General features: G+C 39.4%; 1 pseudogene; it reads right to left on the bottom strand.

The window, feature by feature from the left end:
- Positions 1 to 1,357: 1,357 nt before the first annotated feature.
- Positions 1,358 to 24,760, bottom strand: LOC124973491 (olfactory receptor 2AJ1-like; annotated as a pseudogene).
- Between the last annotated feature and the right edge of the window lie 1,260 nt (positions 24,761 to 26,020).

The following is a 26,020-nucleotide window of genomic DNA, read 5'->3' as shown; positions in this document are numbered from 1 at the left end:
CCATCTGATCTCTGCTTAATCTTCAAAATCTGTGTTTTGTGAAAAGCCCCACCTTATCTGAAATAAAGTTCTGCCCCACCTGGCTGCATGTTAGAAGGGCTCCAAAATAACCCAGACTTTAATTCATTTAAAGTTGTGTTCGAAAGTTTGATGTTCACTGCAAAGATTACTGTGATCTCAAACAGGAGATATAATGAATAGCTCAACCAAAATTCAGGATACCTATTGCACAAACTGAATGGTTTTCTGTTAGTGATTCCATTCTGTATTTTCCTTGTAAACTCTAACTGTTGCCTGATTAATTTTTGCAGAAATACTGCTTCAAGAGCAAACACTGTAAATTAACTTGAAATAGGAAGGCATCATTGATAGAACAGATAATGTAAACCCCAATTAGATAAAAGGAGGTGAGTAACTGTAAAGTCATAGACATTGAAGTTAAAGCCCAACACTCTTATTTTATGACTGGTGAAACTAAATTGCTGGATGGTTTAGATCAAATTTAGAAATTGAGATTAAATACAGAGGCCAAGAAAAGTCAGTAACAGGTCAATGTGACCAACTAACAAAACAGTTAAAACCAAAATATAGCCATTCTTTGGCATTTAAGAGAAACAACAGTTATATGCAACCTAAGGTGTACACTTGTGTTAACCTCCCTAGAATAAAGACTAGAATCTACAAGAGAGAAATTCTTAGGCAGATGTACCTGCTACCTATCAAGAGAAACTGCCAGAATCAGGAGTTTTTAGTCAGTTTAAGGCCTACAGATCCTCCTAAACTATACAGGCAGACTTAATCTATGCTTCCTAGTATGATTATCTAGCCCTAAGTCACAGAAATAGAGAGACCTCTACTAAACACAGGTTATACCAACAAGAGGACTTGGTTATGCAGTCACTGCCAACCAAAAGTTAGAACAGTAACTCCAAAAGGCAGTAGAGGCATCTGCTGCCCCCCTGACATCCCTTCAAATATAAATAACATTTATTGCTCAAGTTTCCTTGCAGAACTGTCCAGCAGTAGATCTGACAGCAGACAAAGGGGGAACACGCATCTTCCTAAGATAATGTTGTTGCTCCATCAATGAAACCAGTCTAATGAAAGCAACATCTAAACTCTCAGATGTCTAAATAAAAGACTGAAGCAAGAAGAATAAAATGACCCCTGGCCAGGATGACTGAAATCCCCTTTTGTCACCTAGCTAAACCCTATCCTTACTCCCCTATTTGTGATAGGATTTCTGCTAATGATTGCTTCCTATCTTCACAGGTTTGCCCGGAACTGCATACATGAGGGTGCCAGAGTGACATACAACCAGATGCTCCTACACTCCTATAACAGCCTCCCCGCTGACCTAGAACCCGAACATTTTTCTCCCCACGATGCCCCCTAACATGCAGAAAGTAGCCAGATGACTCCGGCGCCCTATATCACCAAAAAGATTGGGATGTTAGGTCAGAAATTAGGCAACTGTAGGGGGCACAATTGAGCAGCTGGAACAAACACCAGTCCACCAAAAGGTGACCAGAAAGTTCACAGCAAGGTGGATGGAAAGTTCCACTGACCCTTCACACCCACCTGTCACTTAACAGGACCTCCTCCCATCCCAGTCTATAAAAACCCTGAGCAGCCAGGATCACGTGCGATTTTCTCTGGGTACCTATACCCCCAGGGGGTCTGGGAATTTTGCCTGAAAGCCAAATTCCAATAAAGCTTTCTTTGGTCACTTTCTGTCCGATTTTATTTGGCTGCTAACTGTGCCCGCCAAGACCACAGAGACCCGCCAAGCTTACATTTGGTCCAGCCACCGAGTCTGCCTGAGCTTACAGTATTAAGCTACCTCTTGGATACTTGAGTCATGTACCTTGACTTATATGTTAAATGACGAATCATGGTTATAGCATGTAGAAGAATATAATAGAGACCAAATTAATTCAAAGGGGCAATTTCAAAAAAGATTTGATTTCAAAAAGGATAGGACACAGAAAGAAAACAGTGAAGCATGTAGAATGTTTATGGAAGGCACCCAATACAGGGTGCTTTCCCCGTTGTTCATGCAGAGGGATGAACATGCAACTAGACAACAATTTGGCATTTCCATAAATGATAAATTTCTGGGAATTCCTAAATGATAATTAGTTGCATTCATGACTAAGTCTTTCATAGTCATCTAATCTGTCCTTATTAGGATGAAATTACTCAATTTATTGAAAACTAAAAAATCAATTTATTGAATGAAATATTTTAAAATTTATTTTTATTGTAAACAAATGAATACATGTTGTTTCTGTTTGTACATGGTGTAACAGCAAACCATTTGCATAATCATACATTTACATAGAGTAATGGTGTCTGATTCATTCTGTTATTTTTTCCATCCCCCCACCACTCCCACCCCTCTTTTCCCTGTATACAGTCCTTCCTCCATTCTTGCCCCCCTCCCAACTCCATTATGTGTCATCAGCCACTTATCAGCAAGATCATTTGTCCTTGGTTTTTTTGAGATTGGCTTATCTCACTTAGCATGATATTCTCCAATTTCATCCATTTGCCTGCAAATGCCATGATTTTATTATTCATTATTGTTGAGTAATATTCCATTGTATACATACACCACATTTTCTTTATCCATTCATCAATTGAAGGACATCTAGGTTGGTTTCACAATCTGGCTATTGTGAATTGAGCAGCTAATAACATTGGTGTGGCTGTATCTCTGTAGTATGCTGATTTTAAGTCCTTTGGGTATAGGCTGAAGAGTGGGATAGCTAGATCAAATGGTGGGTCCATTCCAAGTTTTCTAAGGAATCTCCATACTGCTTTCCAGAGTGGCTGCACTAATATGCAGCCTCAACAGCAATGTATGAGTCTTTTTCCCCACATCCTCGCCAACACCTATCGTTGCTTGTATTCTTGATAATTGCCATTCTAATTGGGGTGAGATGGAATCTTAGGGTAGTTTTGATTTGAATTTCTCTTATTTCTAAAGATGTTGAACATTTTTTCATATATCTGCTGATTGCTTGTAGATCTTCTTCTGTGAAATGTCTGTTCATATCCTTCAGTCCATTTGTTGATTGGGTTATTTGTATTCTTCGTGTAGAGTTTTTTGAGTTCTTTATATATTCTGGAAATTAGTGCTCTATCTGAAGTATGAGTGGCAATGATTTTCTCCCACTCTGTAGGCTCTCTCTTCACATTGCTGATAGTTTTGTTTGCTGAGAGAAAGATATTTGGTTTGAATCTGTCCCAGTAATTGATTCCTGCTTTTATTTCTTGTGCTATGGGAGTCCTGTTAAGGAATTCTGATCCTAAGCCAAGAAGTTTAAGATTGGGACTTACTTTTTTTTCTATAAGATGCAGGGTCTCTGGTCTGATTTCAAGGTCCTTGATCCATTGTGAGTTGATTTTTGTGCAGGGTGAGAGATGGGGTTTTATTTTCATTCTGTTGCATATGGATTTCCAGTTTTCCCAGCACTATTTGTTGAATAGGCTTTATCATTTTTCCGTTGCATATCCTTGGCACCTTTGTCTAGTATGAGAAAATTGTATTTATTTGGGTTTGTGTCCATGTCCTCTATTCTGTACCATTGATCTAACAGTCTATTTTGGTGTCAATACCATGCCATTTTTGTTAGTATTGCTTTGTAGTGTAGTTGAAGTTCTGGTAATGCGATACCCCCTGCTTCGCTCTTTCTGCTCAGGATTGCTTTAGCTATTCTGAGTTTCTTATTCTTCCAGATGAATTTCACGATTGCTTGCTCTATTTCTGTAAGGTACATCATTGGGATTCTAATTGGAATTGCATTGAATCTGTATAGCACTTTTGGTAGTATGGTCATTTTGACAATATTAATTCTACCTATCGAAGAACAAGGGAGATCTTTCCATCTTCTAAGGTCTTCCTCAATTTCTTTCTTCAATATTTTCTAATTTTTATTTTAGAGATCTTTTACCCCTTGATTAGATTGATTCCCAAGTATTTTATTTTATTTTATTTTATTTTTTGTGGCTACTGCAAATGGAATTGTTTTCCTCATTTCCCTTTCAGAAGTTTCATTGCTTGCATATAAAAATGCTTTACAGGGAGATCCAAGATGGCGGAATAGAGGGAGGCTGCGTTCCTTGTCGCTCTTTAACTCTGGTTTCAAGCAGAGGATGTCTGTTTCTTGGTGAGGCAGTTTTTGCTACTTATTGATCCCCTGCTGTTTACCCTATTTGTCTTCTGTGACCACCTGCAAACTGCCAGCATATCAACGCCTATTTTGAGTGCAGATTGCTCACTGTCAGGTGCCTATCATCTGCAATTTGACTGTCTCTCCCTGTCCATCACCTGCCTTACACATATCCATCACCCACTGCATGAGGTTCACCTCCCGATCGTCTGACAACAGTCAGCAAACTGATCGCCTACTGTCATTGGACCACCAGCTGCCTGCTGTTCCCTGGAAGTTCACTGTAACAGTTCCTGCAGGTTTGATTTCACACGGCAGTTGCCAATTTGAGACAACAGCCAGGCCCCATAGAGTCCCTGGCCAGACTGACTGAGCCCCATCTCCAGGAGCCTTCAGCCTGACCGATCACTCCCTTCCTCTGGGACCCTCACATTGACTGACTGCTCCCTGCTGCCAGGAAGCCCAGACCAACTGATTGTGCCCTATGACCGGGACCCCAGACTGCCTGCACCTGGCCTCCAGGATCCCACAACCACACCAAACACACCCGAACTCCAGGACCCCTACCTGACCAACCACATCCCACCTCCAGGACCTTGAGCTGAACACATCCACACCCCAGGCAGCAGCTCCCCATTTAGCAACACATTTGGAAGCCAGAGCAGCCATGTTTGATAATCCCAGAAGCCAGAGCTCCAATCTTTAGGTGAGGCAAATACCATCCTGAGAAGACTGCTGGAGACTTGAAGCTAAATGTCAGGTACCTCTCATGCATCACACTACTGAACACTGGAAGGTTTCATTAGTATATGACTGTTATACTGTAGTTTTTTTTTCTCCTTATTGAAAAAATTTAAGTTTTTATTTATTTACTTTTCTTGCTCTCTTTTCCTTTTGTTTACCTGTTCCCTTAGAGTCTCTTTCTCCCTTTTTTGCATGCTAACATCCAATTTCTCTTGATTACACTCTCACACTTTCTATTATCTAGAACTTCTGTATATTCTATTCTTATCCCATTAACAGCCACATTCTACATCCCTCTGCATTCTCTTTATCCTCCATTAGAATCTACAGACCTTATAGCAAATCTGTTTGATATACTGAAGATAATGTTTGAACTCATTCTGTTTATTATGATAATTTTGTTATTGTCCTCATAGGGGCTATTTGGTCTAGGATCACATAGTGTCTGAATTGGACAATGCTAATATTGATCTCAACTTAAAGAAAAGGTTATGGAAACCTATAGGACCACTATAAGCCTATAGGGGGAAATCTGCAATAACCCAGATCTGCATTGCTAGAAGGAAAGATATGTGAACAACATGAAAAACAAGGGAAGAAAATGATCCAAACAAATCTAGATTCTATATTAATGGAATCCAATGACAGAATGGTAGAAGAAATGTCAGAAAAGGACTTCAAATTATACATGATTAAGATGATTCACAAAAAAAGGATGAGATAAAAGAGCAAATGCAGGCAATGAATGATAATACTAATAAGCTGAGAGAACAACTGCAGGAAGCAAAAGATCATTTCAACAAAGGGATAGAGATTATCAAAAAAATAAATAAAATTTTAAAAAAACATGAAATCCTTGAAATGAGGGAAACAATAAACCAAATAAAAAATTCAACGGAAAACATCACCAAAAACTAGACCACTTGGAAGACAGAACCTCAGACAATGAAGACAAAATATTGAATCTTGAAAATAAAGTAGCCCAGAGAAGATGGTAAGAAATCATGAACAGAATCTCCAAGAACTATGGGACATCATGAAATGACCAAATTTAACAAGTATTGGGATTGAGGAAGGCACAGACATACAAACCAAAGGAATGAGCAACCTATTCAATGAAATAATAGCAGAAAATTTCCCAAATCTGAAGAATGAAATGGATAATCAAATACAAGAGGCTTACGGAACACCAAATGCACAGAATCACAACAGATCCACACCAAGGCACATTATGATGAAAATTCCTAACATTCAAAATAAAGATAGGATATTGAGGGTCGCAAGAGAAAAGCATCAGGTTACATGTAGGGGGAGACCAATACGGATAGTAGCCAACTTCTCAACCCAGACTCTAAAAGCTAGAAGGGCCTGGAACAACATATTACAAGTTCTGAAAGAACATGGTTGCTAACCAAGAATCCTATACCAAGCAAAATTGACCTTCAGATTTGAAGATGAAATAAAATCCTTCCATGATAAGCAAAGTTAAAAGAATTTAAAAATAGAAAACCTGCACTACAGAATTTTCTCAACAAAGTATTCCATGAGGAGGAAATGAAAAACAACAATATAGGTCAGCAAAGGGAGGAACTACCTTAGACAAAAATCACTCAAAGGAGAAACCAAGCCAACTTAAAAACCAAAAATAAGCCCAAATGACTGGGAATACGAATCATATCTCAATAATTACCCTGATCATTAATGGACTAAATTCAACAATCAAAAGACATAGACTGGCAGAATAGATTAAAAAGAAAGACCCAACAATATGCTGCCTGCAAGAGACTCATCTCATAGAAAAAGACATCCACAGACTAAAGGCAAAAGGATGGGAAAAAACCTACCATGCACATGGACTCAGTAAAAAAGTGGGGGTTTCCATCCTTATATCAGATAAAGAGAACATCAAGCCAAAGTTAGTCAGAAGGAATATAGAAGGACATTTCATATTGCTTAAGGGAACTATAAATCAGGAAGTCAAAATGAGAGTAAATTTTATGCCCCAAACAATGGTGCATCCCTGTACATCAAACATATCCTTCTCAATTTCAGGAATCACATAGATCACAACACAATAATTCTGGGTGACTTTAACGCACCACTCTCACCACTAGATAGATCTTCTAAACAAAAACCAAGTGAAGAAACCATAGAACTCAATACCACAATCAATAACCTAGACTTAATAGACTTATATAGAGTATTCCATCCATCAATGTGAGGAGTCACTTTCTTCTCAGAAGCATATGGAACTTTCTCGAAAACAGATCATATGTGACCCCACAAAGCAGCCCTTAGGAAATGCAAAAAAATATAGATACTGCCTTTTGTTCTATCAGATCATAATAAAATGAGAGTGGAAATCAATGACAAAATAAACAGCAGAAATTACTCCAACAGCTAGACACTAAATAATATGCTATTGAATGAAACATGGATAACAGAAAACATCAGGGAGGAGATAAAAACATTCTTAGAGGTCAATGAGAATGATGATACAACATATCAAAATCTCTGGGACACTATGAAAGCAGAACTAAGAGGAAAATTCATTACATGGAGTGCATTCCAGAAAAGAACGAAAAGTTAACAACAAAATGACCTAACATTACAGCTCATAACCCTAGAAAAAGAATAAGAGAATAACAGCAAAAATAGTAGAAGACAGAAAATAATTAAAATCAGAGCTGAAATAAATGAAATTGAAACAAAAGAAACAATTCAAAAAATTGACAAAATGAAAAGATGGTTCTTTGAGAAAGTAAACAAAATAGACAAACACTTAGCCACACTAACAAAGAGAAGGAGAGAGAAAACTCAAATTACTAAAACTCATGATGAGAAAGGAAATATCAGGCCAGACACCACTGAGATACATAACATAATGAGAAGCTACTTCAAAAATCTGTATTCTGACAAAATAGAAACTACCGAAGACATTGACAAATTTCTAGGGACATATGCTTCTGCCAAACAGAACCTGGAGGACATACACAATTTAAACAGATCAATATCAACAATGAAATAGAAGAAACCATTAAAAATCTACCATTCAAGAAATGCCCAGGACCAGTGGATTCTCAGCAGAGTTCTACAAGACCTTCAAAGAAGAACTCATTCCAATACTTCTCAAAGTATTCCAGGAAATCGAAAAGGAGGGTACCCTACCAAGCTCATTCTATGAAGCTAATATCACCCTCATAGCCAAACCAGGCAAAGACACATCAAGGAAAGAAAATTTTAGACCAATATCCTTGATAAATATAGATGCAAAGATCATTTACAAAATATTCGCAAACCATATCCAAAAACATATTAAGAAAATCGTGCACCACGATCAAGTGGGGTTCATCCCTGGTATGCAAGGATGGTTTAACATCTGTAAATCAATAAACGTCATCCATCATATCAGTAGACTTAAGGATAAGAATCATGGTTTTATCAATTGACGCTTGAAAAGGGTTTGACAAAATACAACACCCCTTCATGCTCAAAACACTAGAGAAAAAAGGGATAGTAAGAACATACCTGAACATTGTGAAGGCTATTTATGCTAAACCCATGGCCAATATCATTCTTAATGCAGAAAAACTGAAACCATTCCCTTTAAAAATGGGAACAAGACAGGGATGTCCTCTTTAACCACTTCTTTTCAGCATTGTTCTCAAAACTATAGCCAGAACAATTTGGCAGACTAAAGAAATTAAAGTGATACAAATAGGAAAAGAGGAACTTAAGCTGTCACTATTTGCTAATGACATGATTATATATTTAGAGTATCCAAAAAATTTCTCCAGAAAACTTCCAAATCTTATTAATAAATTCAGCAAAATAGCAGGCTATAAAATCAACATGCATAAATCTAAAGCATTTTTATACACAAGCGACGAAACTTCTGAAAGGGAATGAGGAAATCAACCCCATTTGCAAGAGCCTCAAAAAAAAAAATACAAAATACTTGTGAATCAATCTAATCAAAGGGATAAAAGATCTCTAAAATAAAAATTAGAAAATATTGAAGAAAGAAATTGAGGAAGACCTTAGAAGATGGAAAGATCTCCCTTGTTCTTCGATGGGCAGCATTAAAATTGTCAAAATGGCCATACTACCAAAAGTGCTATACAGATTCAATGCAATTCCAATTAGAATCCCAATGATGTACCCTACAGAAATAGAGCAAGCAATCATGAAATTCATCTGGAAGAATAAGAAACCCAGAATATCTAAAGCAATCCTGAGCAGGAAGAATGAAACAGGGGGTATCGCAATACCAGAACTTCAACTACACTACAAAGCAATACTAACAAAAATGGCATGGTATTGGTACCAAAATAGACTGTTAGATCAATGGCACAGAATAGAGGAAATGGACACAAACCCAAATAGATACAATTTTCTCATACTAGACAAAGGTGCCAAGGATATGCAATGGAAAAATGATAAAACGTCTTCAACAAATAGTGCTGGGAAAACTGGAAATCCATATGCAACAGAATGAAAATAAAACCCCATCTCTCACCCTGCACAAAAATCAACTCACAATGGATCAAGGACCTTGAAATCAGACCAGAGACCCTGCATCTTATAGAAAAAAAAGTAGGTCCCAATCTTAAACTTCTTGGCTTAGGATCAGAATTCCTTAACAGGACTCCCATAGCACAAGAAATAAAAGCAGGAATCAATTACTGGGACAGATTCAAACCAAATATCTTTCTCTCAGCAAACAAAACTATCAGCAATGTGAAGAGAGAGCCTACAGAGTGGGAGAAAATCATTGCCACTCATACTTCAGATAGAGCACTAATTTCCAGAATATATAAAGAACTCAAAAAACTCTACATGAAGAATACAAATAACCCAATCAACAAATGGACTGAAGGATATGAACAGACACTTCACAGAAGAAGTTCTACAAGCAATCAGCAGATATATGAAAAAATGTTCAACATCTATAGAATTAAGAGAAATTCGAATCAAAACTACCCTGAGATTCCATCTCACCCCAATTAGAATGGCAATTATCAAGAATACAAGCAACAATAGGTGTTGGCGAGGATGTGGGGAAAAAGATACACTCATACATTGCTGTTGAGGCTGCATATTAGTGCAGCCACTCTGGAAAGCAGTATGGAGATTCCTTAGAAAATTGGAATGGACCCACCATTTGACCTAGCTATCCCACTCTTCAGCCTACACCCAAAGGACTTAAAATCAGCATACTACAGAGATACAGCCACACCAATGTTATTAGCTGCTCAATTCACAATAGCCAGATTGTGGAACCAACCTAGATGTCCTTCAATTGATGAATGGATAAAGAAACTGTGGTGTATGTATACAATGGAATATTACTCAACAATAATGAATAATAAAATCATGGCATTTGCAGGCAAATGGATGAAATTGGAGAATATCTTGCTAAGTGAGATAAGCCAATCTCAAAGAACCAAATGACAAATGATCTTGCTGATAAATGGATGATGACATATAATGGGGGTTGGGAGTGGGGCAAGAATGGAGGAAGGAGGGAGTGTATAGAGGAAAAAGTGGTGGGAGTTTTGGGGGGAAAGAAAAAAATAACAATGAATCAAACACAATTATCCTAAGTAAATATATGATTATGCAAATGGTATGCCATTACACCATGTACAAGCAGAAACAACATGTATCCCATTAGTTTACAATAAAGATAAAATTAAAAAATGCTTTAGATTTATGCATTTTGATTTTATAGCCTGCCATTTTGCTGAATTTATTGATAAGATCTAGAATTTTTCTGGAGGAGTTTTTTTTGGATACTCTAAATATATAATCATGTCATCAGCAAATAGTGACAGCTTAAGTTCCTCTTTTCCTATTCGTATCCCTTGAATTTCTTTAGTCTGTCTAATTGCTCTGGTTAGCGTTTCAAGGACAATGTTGAATAGAAGTGGTTAAAGAGGACATCCCTGTCTTGTTCCCGTTTTTAAAGGGAACATTAAGAATGATGTTGGCCATGGGTATTAATAACCTTTACAATGTTCAGGTATGTTCTTACTATCCCTTTTTTTTTCTAGTGTTTTGAGCATGAAGGGGTGTTGTATTTTGTCAAACGCTTTTTCTGCCTCAATTGAAATAACCGTATGATTCTTATCCTTAAGTCTATTGACATGATGGATGATGTTTATTGATTTACAGATGTTAAACCATCCTTGCATTCTAGGGATGAACCCCACTTGATCGTGGTGCACGATTTTCTTAATATGTTTTTGAATATGGTTTGTGAATATTTTGTTAATGATCTTTGCATCTATAGTCATCATTGGTCTAAAATTTTCTTTCCTTGATGTGTCTTTTCCTGGTTTGGCTATGAGGGTGATATTAGCTTCAAAGAATGAGTTTGGTAGGGTACCCTCCTTTTCAATTTCCTGGAATACTTTGAGAAGTATTGGAATGAGTTCTTCTTTGAAGGTCTTATAGAACTCTGCTGAGAATCCGTCTGGTCCTGGACTTTTCTTGGATGGTAGGTTTTTAATGGCTTCTTCTATTTCATTATTGATTGATACGTTTAAATTGTGAATGTCCTCCAGGTTCAGTTTGGGAGGAGCATATGTCTCTAGAAATTTGTCAATGTCTTCGGTAGTTTCTATTTTGTCGGAATACAGATTTTTTAAGTAGCTTCTCATTATGTTATGTATCTCAGTGGTTTCTTTCATGATATTTCCTTTTTCATCACGAAGTTTAATAATTTGAGTTTTCTCTCTCCTTCTCTTTGTTAGTGTGACTAAGTGTTTGTCTATTTTGTTTTCTTTTTCAAAGAACCAACTTTCTGTTTTGCCAATTTTTTGAATGGTTTCAATTTCATTGATTTCAGCTCTGATTTTTAGTACTTCCTGTCTTCTACTACTTTTGCTGTATGCTCTTATTCTTTTTCTAGGGTCATGAGCTGTAATGTTAGGTCATTTTGTTGTTGACTTTTCATTCTTTTCTGGAATGCACTCCATGCAATGAATTTTCCCCTTAGTACCACTTTCATAGTGTCCCAGAGATTTTGATATGTTGTATCATCATTCTCATTGACCTCTAAGAATGTTTTTATCTCCTCCCTGATGTTTTCTGTTATCCATGTTTCATTCAATAGCATATTATTTAGTCTCCAGGTTTTGGAGTAATTTCTGTTTTTTATTTTGTCATTGATTTCTACTCTCATTTCATTATGATCTGATAGAACACAAGGCAGTATCTCTATTATTTTGCATTTCCTAAGGGCTGCTTTGTGAACCACATATGTTCTATTTTTGAAAAGGTTCCACATGCTTCTGAGAAGAAAGTGAATCCTCGCATTGATGAATGGAATACTCTATATAGGTCTATTAAATCTAGGTTATTGATTTTGCTACTGAGTTATATGGTTTCTTTGGTTGGTTTTGTTTAGAAGATCTGTCTAGTGGTGAGAGTGGTGCGTTAAGGTCACCCAGAATTATTGTGTTGTGATCTACGTGATTCCTGAAAATGAGAAGGATATGTTTGATGTACCAGGATGCTCCATTGTTTGGGGCATAGACATTTACTACCATTATGACTTCCTGACTTATGGTTCCCTTAAGCAATATGAAATGTCCTTCTTTATCCCTTCTGACTAACTTTGGCTTTGTGTCCACTTTATCTGATATAAGGATGGAAACCCCCGCTTTTTTACTGAGTCCATGTGAGTGGTAGGTTTTTTCCCATCCTTTCACCTTTAGCCTGTGGATGTCTTTTTCTATGAGATGAGTCTCTTGCAGGCAGCATATTGTTGGGTCTTTCTTTTTAATCCATTCTGCCAGTCTGTCTTTTGATTGATGAGTTTAGTCCATTAATGATCAGGGTTATTATTGAGATATGATTTGTATTCCCAGTCATTTGGGCTTATTTTTGGTTTTTAAGTTGGCTTGGTTTCTCCTTTGAGTGATTTTTGTCTAAGGTAGTTCCTCCCTTTGCTGACCTATATTGTTGTTTTTCATTTCCTCCTCATGGAATACTTTGTTGAGAAAATTCTGTAGTGCAGGTTTTCTATTTTTAAATTCTTTTAACTTTGCTTATCATGGAAGGATTTTATTTCATCTTCAAATCTGAAGGTCAATTTTGCTTGGTATAGGATTCTTGGTTAGCAACCATGTTCTTTCAGAACTTGTAATATGTTGTTCCAGGCTCTTCTAGCTTTTAGAGTCTGGGTTGAGAAGTTGGCTGCTATCCGTATTGGTCTCCCCCTACCTGTAACCTGATGCTTTTCTCTTGCAACCCTCAATATCCTATCTTTATTTTGAATGTTAGGAATTTTCATCATAATGTGCCTTGGTGTGGATCTGTTGTGATTCTGTGCATTTGGTGTTCTGTAAGCCTCTTGTATTTGATTATCCATTTCATTCTTCAGATTTGGGAAATTTTCTGCTATTATTTCATTGAATAGGGTGTTCATTCCTTCGGTTTGTATCTCTATGCCTTCCTCAATCCCAATAATTCTTAATTTGGTCTTTTCATGATGTCCCATAGTTCTTGGAGATTCTGTTCATGATTTCTTACCATCTTCTCTGTTTGGGCTACTTTATTTTCAAGATTCAATATTTTGTCTTCATTGTCTAAGGTTCTGTCTTCCAAGTGGTCTAGTCTTTTCGTGATACTTACCTTTGAGTTTTTTATTTGGTTTATTTTTTTCTTCATTTCAAGGATTTCTGTTTGTATGTTTGTTTGTTTGTTTGTTTGAGAATCTCTATCTCTTTGTTGAAATGATCTTTTCTTCCTGCAATTGTTCTGTCAGCTTATTGGTATTATAATTCATTGTCTGCATTTGCTCTCTTATGTCATCCTTTGTTTGCGAATCATCTTAATCATGTATAATATGAAGTCCATTTCTGACATTTCTTCTACCATTCTGTCATTTCATTCTATTAATATAGAATCTAGATTTTTTGGATTATTTTCTTACCTTGTTTTTTCATGTGTTTTTCATGTACCTTCCCTTCTAATAGTGCAGATTTGGCATATTGCAGATTTCCCCCTATAGGATTATAGTGGCCCTATATGTTTCCAAAACCTTTTTTTTAAAGGGGAAATCAATATTAGCAGTGCCAATTTCAGACACTATGCAATCCTACACCAAATAGCCTCTATGAGGACAATAAGAAAATTGTCATAATAAACAAAATGAGTTCAAATATTATCTCCAGTAAAACAAACAGATTTGCAATAAGGTCTGCAGTTTCTATTGGAGGACAAAGAGGATGCAGAGGAATGTAGAATGTAGCTGTTAATGGGATAAGAAAAGAATATACAGAAGTTCTAGATAATAGAAAGTGTGAGAGTGTAATCAAGAGAAATTTGATGTTAGCATGCAAAAAGTGAGAAAGAGACTCTGAGGAAACAGGGAAACAAAAGGAAAAGAGAGCCAAAAAAAAGTAAAGAAATAAAAACTTAAAATTGTTCAATGAGGAGAAGATAGAAAATCTACATTATATCAGCCATATAGTATTCAAACCTCCCAGTCTTCAGTAGCCTGATGCATGCGATGTACCTGACAATGAACCTCAAGTCTCCAGCAGGTGTCTCAGGATTGGATTTATTCCACCTAAAGATCAGAACTATGGCTTGCAGGTTTATCTAATATGGCTGCTCTGGTTTCCAAATGCGTTGGCAAATGGGGAGCTGCACCTCGGGGAGTGGACATGGTCAGCAGGAGGTCCTGGAGGCAGGGTGCAGTTGGTCAGGCAGGGGTCCTGGGGATCAGGTTTGTTTGGTGAGGTTGTGGGATCCTGGAGGCCAGGTGCAATCAGTCAGCCTGGGGTTCAGGTGATAGGATGCAGTCAGTTGGTTTGGGGTTCCTGGTGGCAGGGAGCAGTCAGCAAATGTGAGGGCCCTGGAGGCAGGGAGTGATCAGTCGGGCTGAGGGATCCTGGAGACTGGGCTCAATCATTCTGGCTAGGGGTCCTACAGGTCCTGGCTGTTGCATCAAAATGGCAGCAGCCACGTGTAACCAAACCTGCAGGTACTGTGGCAGAGAACTTCCAGGCAACAGCAGGCAGCAGGCACTGGACTAGCAGTCTGTGGTCAGTCTGCTGGCAGCTATCGGGTGATCGAGAGGTGAACCTCAGGTGGTGGGTGATGGGTAGGTGAAAGGCAGGCGATGGACAGGCAAGAGGCAGGCAAATGGCGGATGATAGGCACCTGACAGTGAGCAATCAGTGCTCAAAAAAGGCCTCATATGCTGGCAGATGGCAGGTGATCACATTTGACAAATGGGGTAAACAGCAGAGGATGGATAAGCAGCAAAAACTGCCTCACCAAGAAACAGACATCCTCTGCTTGAAACCAGAGTTACAGAGTGACAAGGAATGCAACCTCCCTCTAGTCTGACATCTTGGATCTCCCCTGAATGAAATATTAAAAGTAAGTTTGAATTTCACTGACACTGTGGTAATGCAACTGGAAGGATTTCTGTAGCCCTTACAGATGCAGCCAATTAGGAAGACACTTTGCCCATGAAACAGGAGCATCCTCGTTGTGAAAGCCTGCAAACAGCAGAAGATTCTAAGTTTAAGCACCAGGATGCTGTGCAGTCATGAACTTCACATGGCACATTTAGAAAGTCCCATTTATAGCTACTCACTTGTCTGCTGCTGAGTGGTTGGTTCACAGTGGCTAGGAAACTAACAGAATGTGACCTTCCAGTTGGCCTGGGCAGGAGTGGGGTGTCCAGGCAAAGGGACAGCACAGAGTGTCTTCATGTGAAGCTGCCTCACTGGCTCCTGGAACACACGAAGCCGGGGCCTGACATCCAAGGATGTGTACACTGGTATTTCATTCTCTCTGGATGATTGCCTCATCTTGAACAATCTCCAATTGGAATTTCACCCCAGAGATCCCTGTACACCTGAGAGGAGACATGCTTCTAAATGTCTCACCACCCTCAGATTCCAAGAGAAGGAGCTTCATGAGTAACCCAACTTGGATAAAGCACAGTAAAAGGGGTTGACAGACATCCACACCATCCCTTGTGTTTCCATAAAGGTCGCAGCTGCCCTCACCGTGTGTGAAAGGTCCTGACGGAAGTTCACACAGACCTTCAGGAAACACAGATGCCAGGATATTTCTGGAAGGCTGCATTGTACATGGTGTTCCTCAATGAACCAAGCTCTGTACTGAGATAGATGCTGGGTTTTACTGATCTGCCCGGCTTTCTCTTGCTGTTGGTTGTAAAGGACTCGCCAGCCGCTGACATGACTCTGAGAGGACTGTAAAGCTGCACCGAGCAGCAGCCTCACAGGGTCAAGAGGACGCCCCGTTGTCTGCACTGTGAAGTGTGCTCCCTGGCTCTGACACCTTCCCCCCACTGCACCTGTGTGGCTCACAGACCTGGAAGCAGGAGCACTGTGTCAGGAGTCCTTAGACTGGTGGAGTTCTGTTCCCCATGACCAGCTCCCTAACACAGAGTGTTCCCAGTTCTCCACTGCTCCATGTATGAAACTCTTGAAGAAAGTTAACAATGACCTACGAAAAATACGCATTTGAAAATATCTCTTAAAACACGCATTATCCTCTGTATTTGTAGGGAATTGATCTCTGTAGCCCAACATGAAGTCTCAAATGCAGTGTGATTTCAAGATTATTACAGCTTTTTATCAACATTATACTCAATGAATTTTAAACACAACTCTTGAAATAAGATTCTGGAAGTGTCTCCTGAAAGATGCCTTCTGCATCCCATTCCCACAGGGGACTCTAGTCTCAGTGAAGTAATGCAATGTTTTCATGATTCTCTGCAGCCTTTACCACCGTGTTTGAAACAACCTCATAAAAAGTTTAAGAAGAAAGAAGAGCTAATGAAAGTGAATGTGAGAATGTACTTTAAAACTACATAAATTGTACACTATTATTATTTCCTATCCATGTTATGATCAGGATTGAATACCAACCAGGTGATAGACTCCTTACTCAGTTCTGGCTAGACCTACCATGATAAACAAAATTAAAGGTAAACACAGACTCACTGTGAAAAACAGGCAAAGCACAAGGATATCTGCATTTCATATAACTGACATGAATATCATTGGGCTCAACTGGAAAATCATAAGAATGTTCACCAATTGTGTCAGACTTCAATACAGAAGACTAATGACTTTAAAAAATTAGAAAGTATTTTTATAAAAATGCATCATTTCATTGATATTTATTAATCATAAATTCACCAAGAAATTAATATATTTATATAAAGAGCTTTTTAGTATCTGGACCTTACCTAAAAAGAGGTGAATAAATGTGTTGTATTTCCTGTGATGAGACATAATGTAAAAAGGATTTTAATTGTTCTTCAATTACTCTGTGTCAATATCCAGACACAAGGCTTTGATTCATCACAAACTTTTCTCATGGTCTTAATTAAAACATGAAGGGAGGGCTCATCAATGTTGTTAGGGTTTGGATGTTAGGTGTCCCCCGAAGCTCACCTGTGAGACAATGCAGGAAGGTTCAGAAGAGAAATGATGGGGTTGTGGGAGCCTTAACCCTATCAGTGAACTGATCCCCTGAAGGGATTAGCTGGCTGGTAGCAGAAGGTGGGCAGTGTGTGACTAGGGAGGTGGCATTGGTGTGGCTTTGCAGTATGTATTTGTATTTGGTCAGTGGTGTCTCTCTTTGCTGTCTGATCATCATATGAGCATCTTCCCTCTGCCACACTCTGCTGCCATGATGGTCAGCCTCACCTTGAGCCCTGAGAAATGGAGTCTGCTGTCTATGAACTGAGACCTCTGAAACTGTGAACCTGCAAATAAATTTTTCCTCCCCTGAAATTGTTCTGGTCAGATCTTTCAGTTAGGGCAGCAAAAAAGCTGACTACAACAGTGATGAATCTCCATGCATCAGGATTCAAACAAGAAGCTTTGAAATATCACATTTCAAAGTTACCAAAACTTTCAAAATTCAAAAACTTTATAAATGATCTCCATGAAGCAGATATTTCCCTGCATAATACCACAGTTGTCATCACATTTTACTTGTAGCCTGTTTTAGTGAACTATTTCACTGCTGTAATAAATGATCCGACCAGCACAATTATAGAGGAGGAAATGTTTATCTGAGGGCACACGGTTTCAGAGGCCTTAGTCCACAGAAGGCCGGCTCCATTCCTTGGGGCTCCAGGTAAGGCTGAACATCATGGCTGGAGAGCGTGACAGAAGGAAGCAGCTTGCATCATCAGGAAGCAGACAGAGAGAGGGTCTCCACTCTCCAGATTCAAAATATATGCCCCAAAGCCACGCCCCAATTCCCACCTACCCCAGCCACACTCTACCACTTCAATTAATCCAGCCACACATCACCACTTCAGTTAATCCCATCAGGGATTAATTCACTAATTGAGTTCAGACTCTCACAACTCAATCATTTCTCCTCTGAACCTTCCTGCATTGTCTCACATGTGAGCTTTTGGGGGACACCGCACATCCAAACCCTAACATAGCCCATTGGCATGGTAAAGCAAACCCCACCCATGCATGGTGTTCTTGCATCAGTGAGCACATCAGTGAAAGCAGCTAACAATATGCAGGACTTGTGCACAGTTACTGTGCCTTCAGCAAGTCTAAAACAACTCTCACGACAATGCAGTCTGACATCTGGTAAAACTGTGATCATCATACACATGTATTTAAAAGTCAGAATCTGAGAGAAGTCCACCTACGGAGCTTGAAAAGTGGGCTTTAATCTGCATTATCCCATTCAGCTTTTTAATGGTACTTGCTCATGAAGGGAGCAGCTTGTCTGTGCTGTGGATATCTCACCTCTGGATTCTGCTGATCCTACCTCCTCGTGCTGCTCAACAAAGCCCTCCTCCCTGGTGCTGCCTACAAGTTATCCAAGCAGGAGAGGGAAACACTCACCCACACTCATGTCTGTATCCACTATAGAGTAGAGAGCCAACGCACACCAAAACCCCAAATAAATCCAATTATATTAAGTACAGTAGCTTATATAGTGAAATTAAACAAGCAGGGATTGTTGTTTTTGTTTTCTTATTTTTTCTAAGAGAAAGGCTACCTTTTTTAACAGGGTACCAAAGAGAAACAGGTGAAGTATTTAAATTCATATTCCAGCTAAGATATTTGGATAATTTATGAAATAATATGCCTTCTAAAACAACTAAAAATATTTTTGAAACATTTGAGAATAAACACAATTATGTACTAATTAAATTAAATTTTTTTTAAATTTTAAGTGGAAGGAATTGCTATTGACCTTTTTTGTATCATCATATGTTATTATACACATGCATGGAGTCATCCCACTGTGCCCATAAGCAGGTGCAAGCAAAATAATAATAATAACAAAAATTAAAATAAATTAAAAAATATATATGGCAAAATATGTAAATTCAAAAATATATATGGCAAAAATAGAATAGGTATGAAACTTCTCAAATCATCATAAAATAATGAATCTGCACAATTGCATGTCAAGACATCCAAGAGGGTATCCCTGCCTTGTTCCAGTTTTTAGAGGGAATGATTTAAATTTTTCAACATTTAGAATAATATTGGCCATGGGCTTAGCATAGATGGCCTTTACAATATTAAGGAAAATTCCCACTATTCCTATTTTTTCTAGGGTTTTGAGCATGAAGGGATGCTGTATTTTATCAAATGCTTTTTTTGCATCTATCAAAATAATCATGTGATTCTTGACTTTAAATCTGTTGATATGGTGAATTACATTTATTGATTTCCAAATGTTGAACCAATGTTGCATCCCTGGGATAAAACTCACTTGATCGTGGTGCACTATCTTTTTAATATATTTTTGTATGTGATTGGCTAAGATTGTTTTGAGAATTTTTGCATCAATGTTCATTAAGGATATTGGTCTGAAGTTTTCTTTCCTCGATGTGTCTCTGTCTTGTTCAGGTATCAAGGTGATATTGGCTTCATAGAATGAGTTTGGGAGGGTCCCTCCTCTTCTGTTTCATGGAATACTTTGAGAAGTATTGGAATGATCTCTTCTTTAAAGGATTTGTAGAACTTGGTTGAGAACCCATCTGGTCCCGGACTTTTCTTTGTTGGTAGTCTTTTGATGACTTCTTCAATTTCATTATTTGAAATTGATCTCCTTAAATTGTGTATTTCCTCCTGGTTCAGTTTAGGTAATTCATATGTCTCTAGAAACCTGTTGATGCCTTTGAGATTTTCTATTTTTTTGGAGTGTACATTTTCAAAATAGCTTCTAATTATGTTTTGTATTTCAATCATGTTTGTTGTGATATTTCCTTGTTCACTTTGAGTTTTAGTAATTTGGGTTTTCTCTCTCCTTCTCTTTGTTAGTGTGGCTAAGGTTTTATCAATTTTGTTTATTTTCTCAAAGAACCAGCTATTTATTTTGTCAATTTTTTGATTGTTTCTTTTGTTTCAATTTCATTTATTTCACCTCTGATTTTAACTATTTCCTGTCTTCTACTACTTTTGGTGTTGCTCTGTTTTCTTTTTTCTAGGGCTTTGAGCTGTAGTGTTAGCTCATTTATTTGTTGATTTTTTTCTTTTTTTATTGAATGCACTCCATGAAATAAATTTTCCTCTAAGTACTGCTTTCATAGTGTCCCAGAGATTTTGATATGATATTTCTTTGTTCTCATTTACCTCTAAGAATTTTTTAATTTCCTTCCTGATGTCTTCTGTTATCCATTCATCATACAATAGTATATTAATTAATCTCCAGGTGTTGGAGTAGTTTCTGTTTTTTACTCTGTCATTTATTTCTAATTTCAATCCATTATGATCTGATAGAATACAAGATAGTATCTCTATCTTCTTGTACTGGCTAATATTAACTTTGTGGCATAAAATATGGTCTATTTTAGAGAAGGATTCATGTGCTGCTGAGAAGAAAGTGTATTCACTCTTTGTTGGATGGTATATTCTATAATTGTCCATGAAGTCTAAATTATTTATTGTGCTATTGAGATCTATGGCTTCTTTGTTCAATTTTTGTTTGTAGGATCTGTCCAGTGGTGAGAGTGGTATGTTAAAATCACCTAGTATTATTGTGTTGTGGCCTATTTGATTTTTGGAATTGAGAAGGATTTGTTTGATGTATATGGATGAGCCACAATTTGGGGCATAGATATTTATGATTGTTATGTCTTGCTGATTTATGCTTCCCTTAAGCAGTATGAAATGTCCTTCTTTATACCTTCTGACTAACTTTGGCTTGAAGTCCACATTATCTGATATGAGGATGGATATTCTGCCTTTTTTGACTGTGTCCATGTGCATGGTATGTTTTTCTCCATCTTTCACCTTTAGTCTGTGGTATCTCTTTCTATGAGATGAGTCTCTTGCAGGCAGCAAATAGTTGGGTCTTTGTTTTTAATCCAATCTGCCAGTCTATGTCTTTTGATGGTGAGTTCAGGCCTTTAACATTCAGGGTTATAATTGAGATATGATTTGTATTCCCTGTTATTTGGCTCATTTTTTTTTTTGACACGTCTTGGTTTCTCCTTTATTTGGCTATTCATTTAGGATCATTCCTCCCTTTACTTATTTACATCATTGTTTTTTTATCTCTTCCTCATGGAATATTTTGCTGAGAATGTTCTGTAATGCTGGATTTCTTTTTGTAAATTCTTTTAGCTTTTCTTTATCATGAAAGGATTTTATTTTATCAAATCTGAAGGTAAGTTTTGCTGGGTATAAGATTCTTGGTTGGCATCCATTTTCTTTCAGTACTTGAAAAATGTTGTTCCAGGCCCTTCTAGTTTTACAGTCTGGATTGAAAAATTTGCTGATATCCATATTGGTTTCCCCTGAATGTATTTGATTCTTTTCTCTTGTGTCTTTAAAGATGTCATTATTTTGTATTAGGTATTTTCATAATAATGTGCCTTGGTGTGGGTCTGTTGTAATTTTGTGTATTTGGAGTCCTATAAGCCTCTTGTATTTGATTTTCCATTTCATTCTTCAGATTTAGGAAATTTTCTGATATTATTTCATTGAATAGATTATTCATTCATTTGATTTGTTTCTCTAAGCTTTCCTCAATCCCATTAATTTTTAAATTTGGCCTTTTCATGATATTCCTTAATTCTTGTAGATTCTGTTCATGATTTCTGACCATCTTCTCTGTTTGGTCAACTTTGTTTTCAAGATTAAATATATTCTCTTCGATATCTGAGGTTCTGTCTTCCAGCTGTTTTATCCTATTGGTTTTGCTTTCTATGGAATTTTTAATTTGGTTTATTGTTTCCTTCATTTCAAGGATTTTTGTTTGGCTTTTTTTTAATATCTCTAACTCTTTATTGAAATGATCTTTTGCTTCCTGTATTTGCTCTTTTAACTGTTGATTGGTGTGATCATTCAATGCCTGCATTTGCCCTTTCATCTCATCCTTCAATGCCTGCATTTGCTCTTTCATCTCTTTGTTTGCTTCCCTGGTCATTTTTATTATGTGCATTCTGAACTCCCTTTCTAACATTTCTTCTGCTATGCTGTCATTGGATTTTATTGCTTTACCACCTAGGTATATTTGGGACATTTTATTTGTTGTTTTCTCATATTGCTCAGTCATCTACCCCTCTAGTAGTGAAACTCTGAGATATTGCCAATTTCTTGTATTGACTAATATTGTCTCTGTAGATTACCAATAACTCACCTCTTAGCCTTCGGTAGCCTGAAGTCTTGGATTAACTTGATACTGCAGTGCTCCAGTAGGAAGGTGGTGGCATTCAGGTGGTGTATATTCCCTTCAGTGGGCAGAGGTGCCTCCACTTGTTGCCTGATGGTCAGTCAAACGGGGACTAGACTGCAGACTGAGGCATGTCTGGTCTGTGTCTGTGTCTCTGGTTCTATTGGCCTGGTGGCAAAGCCTCACCCAGTGGTGAAGACTTGTCTGGTGGGGAAGTTTTGCTTGGCAGCTCTCCTCTGAGAATTTCCCTTCAGTCCAGAACTACCACCTGGACTGGGGAGCACTCCTCTGTGATGTTCCCAGGGGTCCTGACCTACCACCTGGGCTGGGAAGCCTGGCCCTGCAAGGGATTCCCTCACTGTGTGGCCCTCCTCTACAATGGTCCTGGTTGACTGGGCACTTGGCTCCAGCAGGGGAGTCTCACGGGGCCACTCTACTGCATGAAGTTCCCTGCATTTCAGGATTGCTGCCCCATCCAGGGATCCTGACCAGTGGAAGAGATTCAATCCGTGGCTCTGAGGTGGTCCCGAGTCTCTCAATACCTCCACTTCTTGACTCCTTGGTTGTCTTGTCAAAGGTCCTCTTGTCTCCTGTAGGTGTCTCAGGAAGGGAGTTGCCCTTCCAATGATGATGGCCTCACCCTTGGGAATAATTCAAATTGCCTGCACCAGCCTATAAGGTAACCTCTGGCTAGCTCTGTGATGCTGGAGGGCTGACTCGTCTGCTGGCTTGCTCTGTGATGGCAACAGACCTCGGCGTAGTGGTCAGGTGGGATCGCTCAGTGATGGCGTCTGTCTTCAGCCTGGTGGTTGGGCAGGTTGGGTGCCAGCTGCCTAACTCTGCAAGGCAGGTGGGTTGGGTGCCAGCCTGCTATCTCCTCAATGCAGGCGGCCTGACTCAACCGCCAGCTCCAGGTCTGTGTTTTTAAATGATGTGCACATGATTTTAATTAACAGATCTCTCCGAAGTTCATAGGTGGTGTCTGGAGTTCTGGACATCTTTCAGTTCCTGTAAGTGCTGAGGATCACAGCACAGAGGGCCGGATGGACACTCAAAATGAAACAGGCTGGACAGGCAGGAAAACCTGCCTGACTGACTTAGAAACATGCATTCCTGCCATTCATGAAGACATAGTAGCTATTATCTTCCCAGGGAAAAAAATGACAGCTGTTCTTTACTTGTGAAACAGGGAAAAAAAGATAACACAGAGATTCATTGTTTTTTCTTTTCCATTTTATATGGGAAGCTACCTCTGAGCAGGTTCTTCATGGCCATCAGGATGTCTTTGTTCCAGAAGCTGTAGATGACAGCGCTGAGGGTGGGTGTGACGATGATGTAGAATATGGCCAGGAACTTGTCCTGGCCTGGGGTGTGGTATGACTCGAGTCTCATGTAGGTGAAAATGAAGGGCCCATAGTACCTTAGGACAAGGACCATGTGGAAGGAGAAGGTGGGAAAGGCCTTCTTCCGTGCCTCCAATAACTTCATCTGCAGGACGGTGAGAAGAATCTGCACATAAGATGCACAGATCATGGAGAGAGGGATCAGCAGGAAAATAATGGCACTCACATCAAACCCTCATTCATAGCATGAAGTGTCTGCACAGGACAACTTCAGCATGGCAGGAAATTCACAGAAATAGTGATCGATCACCCTAGAGCTACAGTAGGGCAGGTGCATTAAGAGCCCTGTGTGGACAGTGGAATTGAGGGTCCCAACCAGCCAGCACCCCTCAGTCAGGAGCACTCTGACCCCCTCACTCATGAGCACTGGGTAGCGCAGGGGGTGACAGATGGCCACATAGCGGTCACAGGACATGGCGGCCAGGAGAAGGCACTTTCTGCCCATCATGAGGGACAAAAACAAGTGGGTCCCACAGCCTGGGAAGGAAATCGCACTGCTGCCTGACAGGAAGTCAGAGATCACCTTGGGAACGATGTTGGAAATGTGCAGGATGTCCATGAAGGAGAGGTGGCTGAGCAGGCAGTACATGGGGGTGTGCAGGCGCGAGTCCCTGCAGATGAGCAGAATCATGAGTGTGTTTTCCATCAGGGTCACAATGAAAATGCCAACCAGGAGGAGGAGACCAGGCTGGAATGGGAAGCAGAGAAAAACTCCAGGAGGATGAAGTCGGTGCTGGCAGTGAGGTTGTCAGGTCTCATGCTGAGGGTTCATATTTAACTGAAACATTTTGTAAAAATGGCAGTAGGGTGAAACACACTTTATGACCTCATGAACATATATGACTGCCTGGACCCTGTGACCTGCAATATGTATGATCAGAAAAATGAGGGATTATACTCTATTCATGTATGATTTATGAAAATATATAAATGCCTTCTGTCATGTGCAACTAAATAGAACAAATAAAATACAAAATTCAAATAAAATGATTAAACAAATGCATGATCACTGAAGTATGAAGGCCAGGAAGGAAAATTAGCTGAATCCAAGTGACTTCCACCTGTGTTTCGGAAACACCATGAGAGCTAGTGAGGCTCCTTTCCTAACCAACATGGAGGGCCTTTCTGCCTGCTCTTGGACTGGGCCCATTTTGCAGGATGGACATTTACTTGCTTGAATCACATGATGCTGTCTTCCATCATGGAAGGGACCATTGACCATGTTGAGACCCAAAGTGTTTCCTCGAGTCTAGTCTTCTCTCAGGTCACCTTCTCAGGAAGTCCACCCCTGCAGGCCCTTCTGGAAACATCACCTCCCTTTGAACCCAATCTCTGCCGGCCCTCCTTACCTGATGCCCTTCACTTCCTCATGCAGACGTCTTTCCTCTCTGGCATGCTAAGCAGTGGTCAGCAGTGTGCATGTTGTCCACCATGACCTCTCCCCCTAGAAACCCGACCTGCTGCGGGGTGTTTGTGGGCCGTGATGCCAGGGCCCAGCAGTCCAAAAGCAGTGAAGCTACTCTGGGCCCAGTCCAAGAGCGAGCAGAAAGGCCTGAAATGTAAAAAATGAAAGATTTGCTCTGGCAAATGGGGGATGCAACTTTAAGAAAATATTCTACGTTTGCTTGTTTTGTTGCTCATAGAAATTGAATCATAATTTACTAATTGTATTTAAAGTGATGATATCAGCGATCCAAGATGGTGGCCTAGAGGGTGACTGCACCCCCAGTCGCTCCAGAACCCAGGAGTTAAGAGGGGAGGCATTGAGAGACTCGGACTGAAATAGAGCCACGGGTGAGTCTGCCCACTGGGTAAAGCTCGGCCCGGGTGGCAGGCCCAGATAGAGGTGGCTTATCGGAGCCAGGCAGGGCAGCTAGAGTCATCCACAGGCAGCCCTGCGCACTCCGGCGGTGGGCCCCGCCCACACAGCCAACTTCTCCAGGTTCTCAGAACGGGCACGTTAGTGAGAGCCTTTCTGACCAGAACAAGCTCCAAGTCCCGGAGCCAGCACAGCACAGT

This window comes from Sciurus carolinensis (assembly GCF_902686445.1).
Source record: "Sciurus carolinensis chromosome 19 unlocalized genomic scaffold, mSciCar1.2 SUPER_34, whole genome shotgun sequence".
Classification (NCBI taxonomy): Eukaryota; Metazoa; Chordata; class Mammalia; order Rodentia; family Sciuridae; genus Sciurus; species Sciurus carolinensis.
Note: the sequence above shows the minus strand (reverse complement) of the source record. Positions and strands in the feature narration are given on the sequence as shown.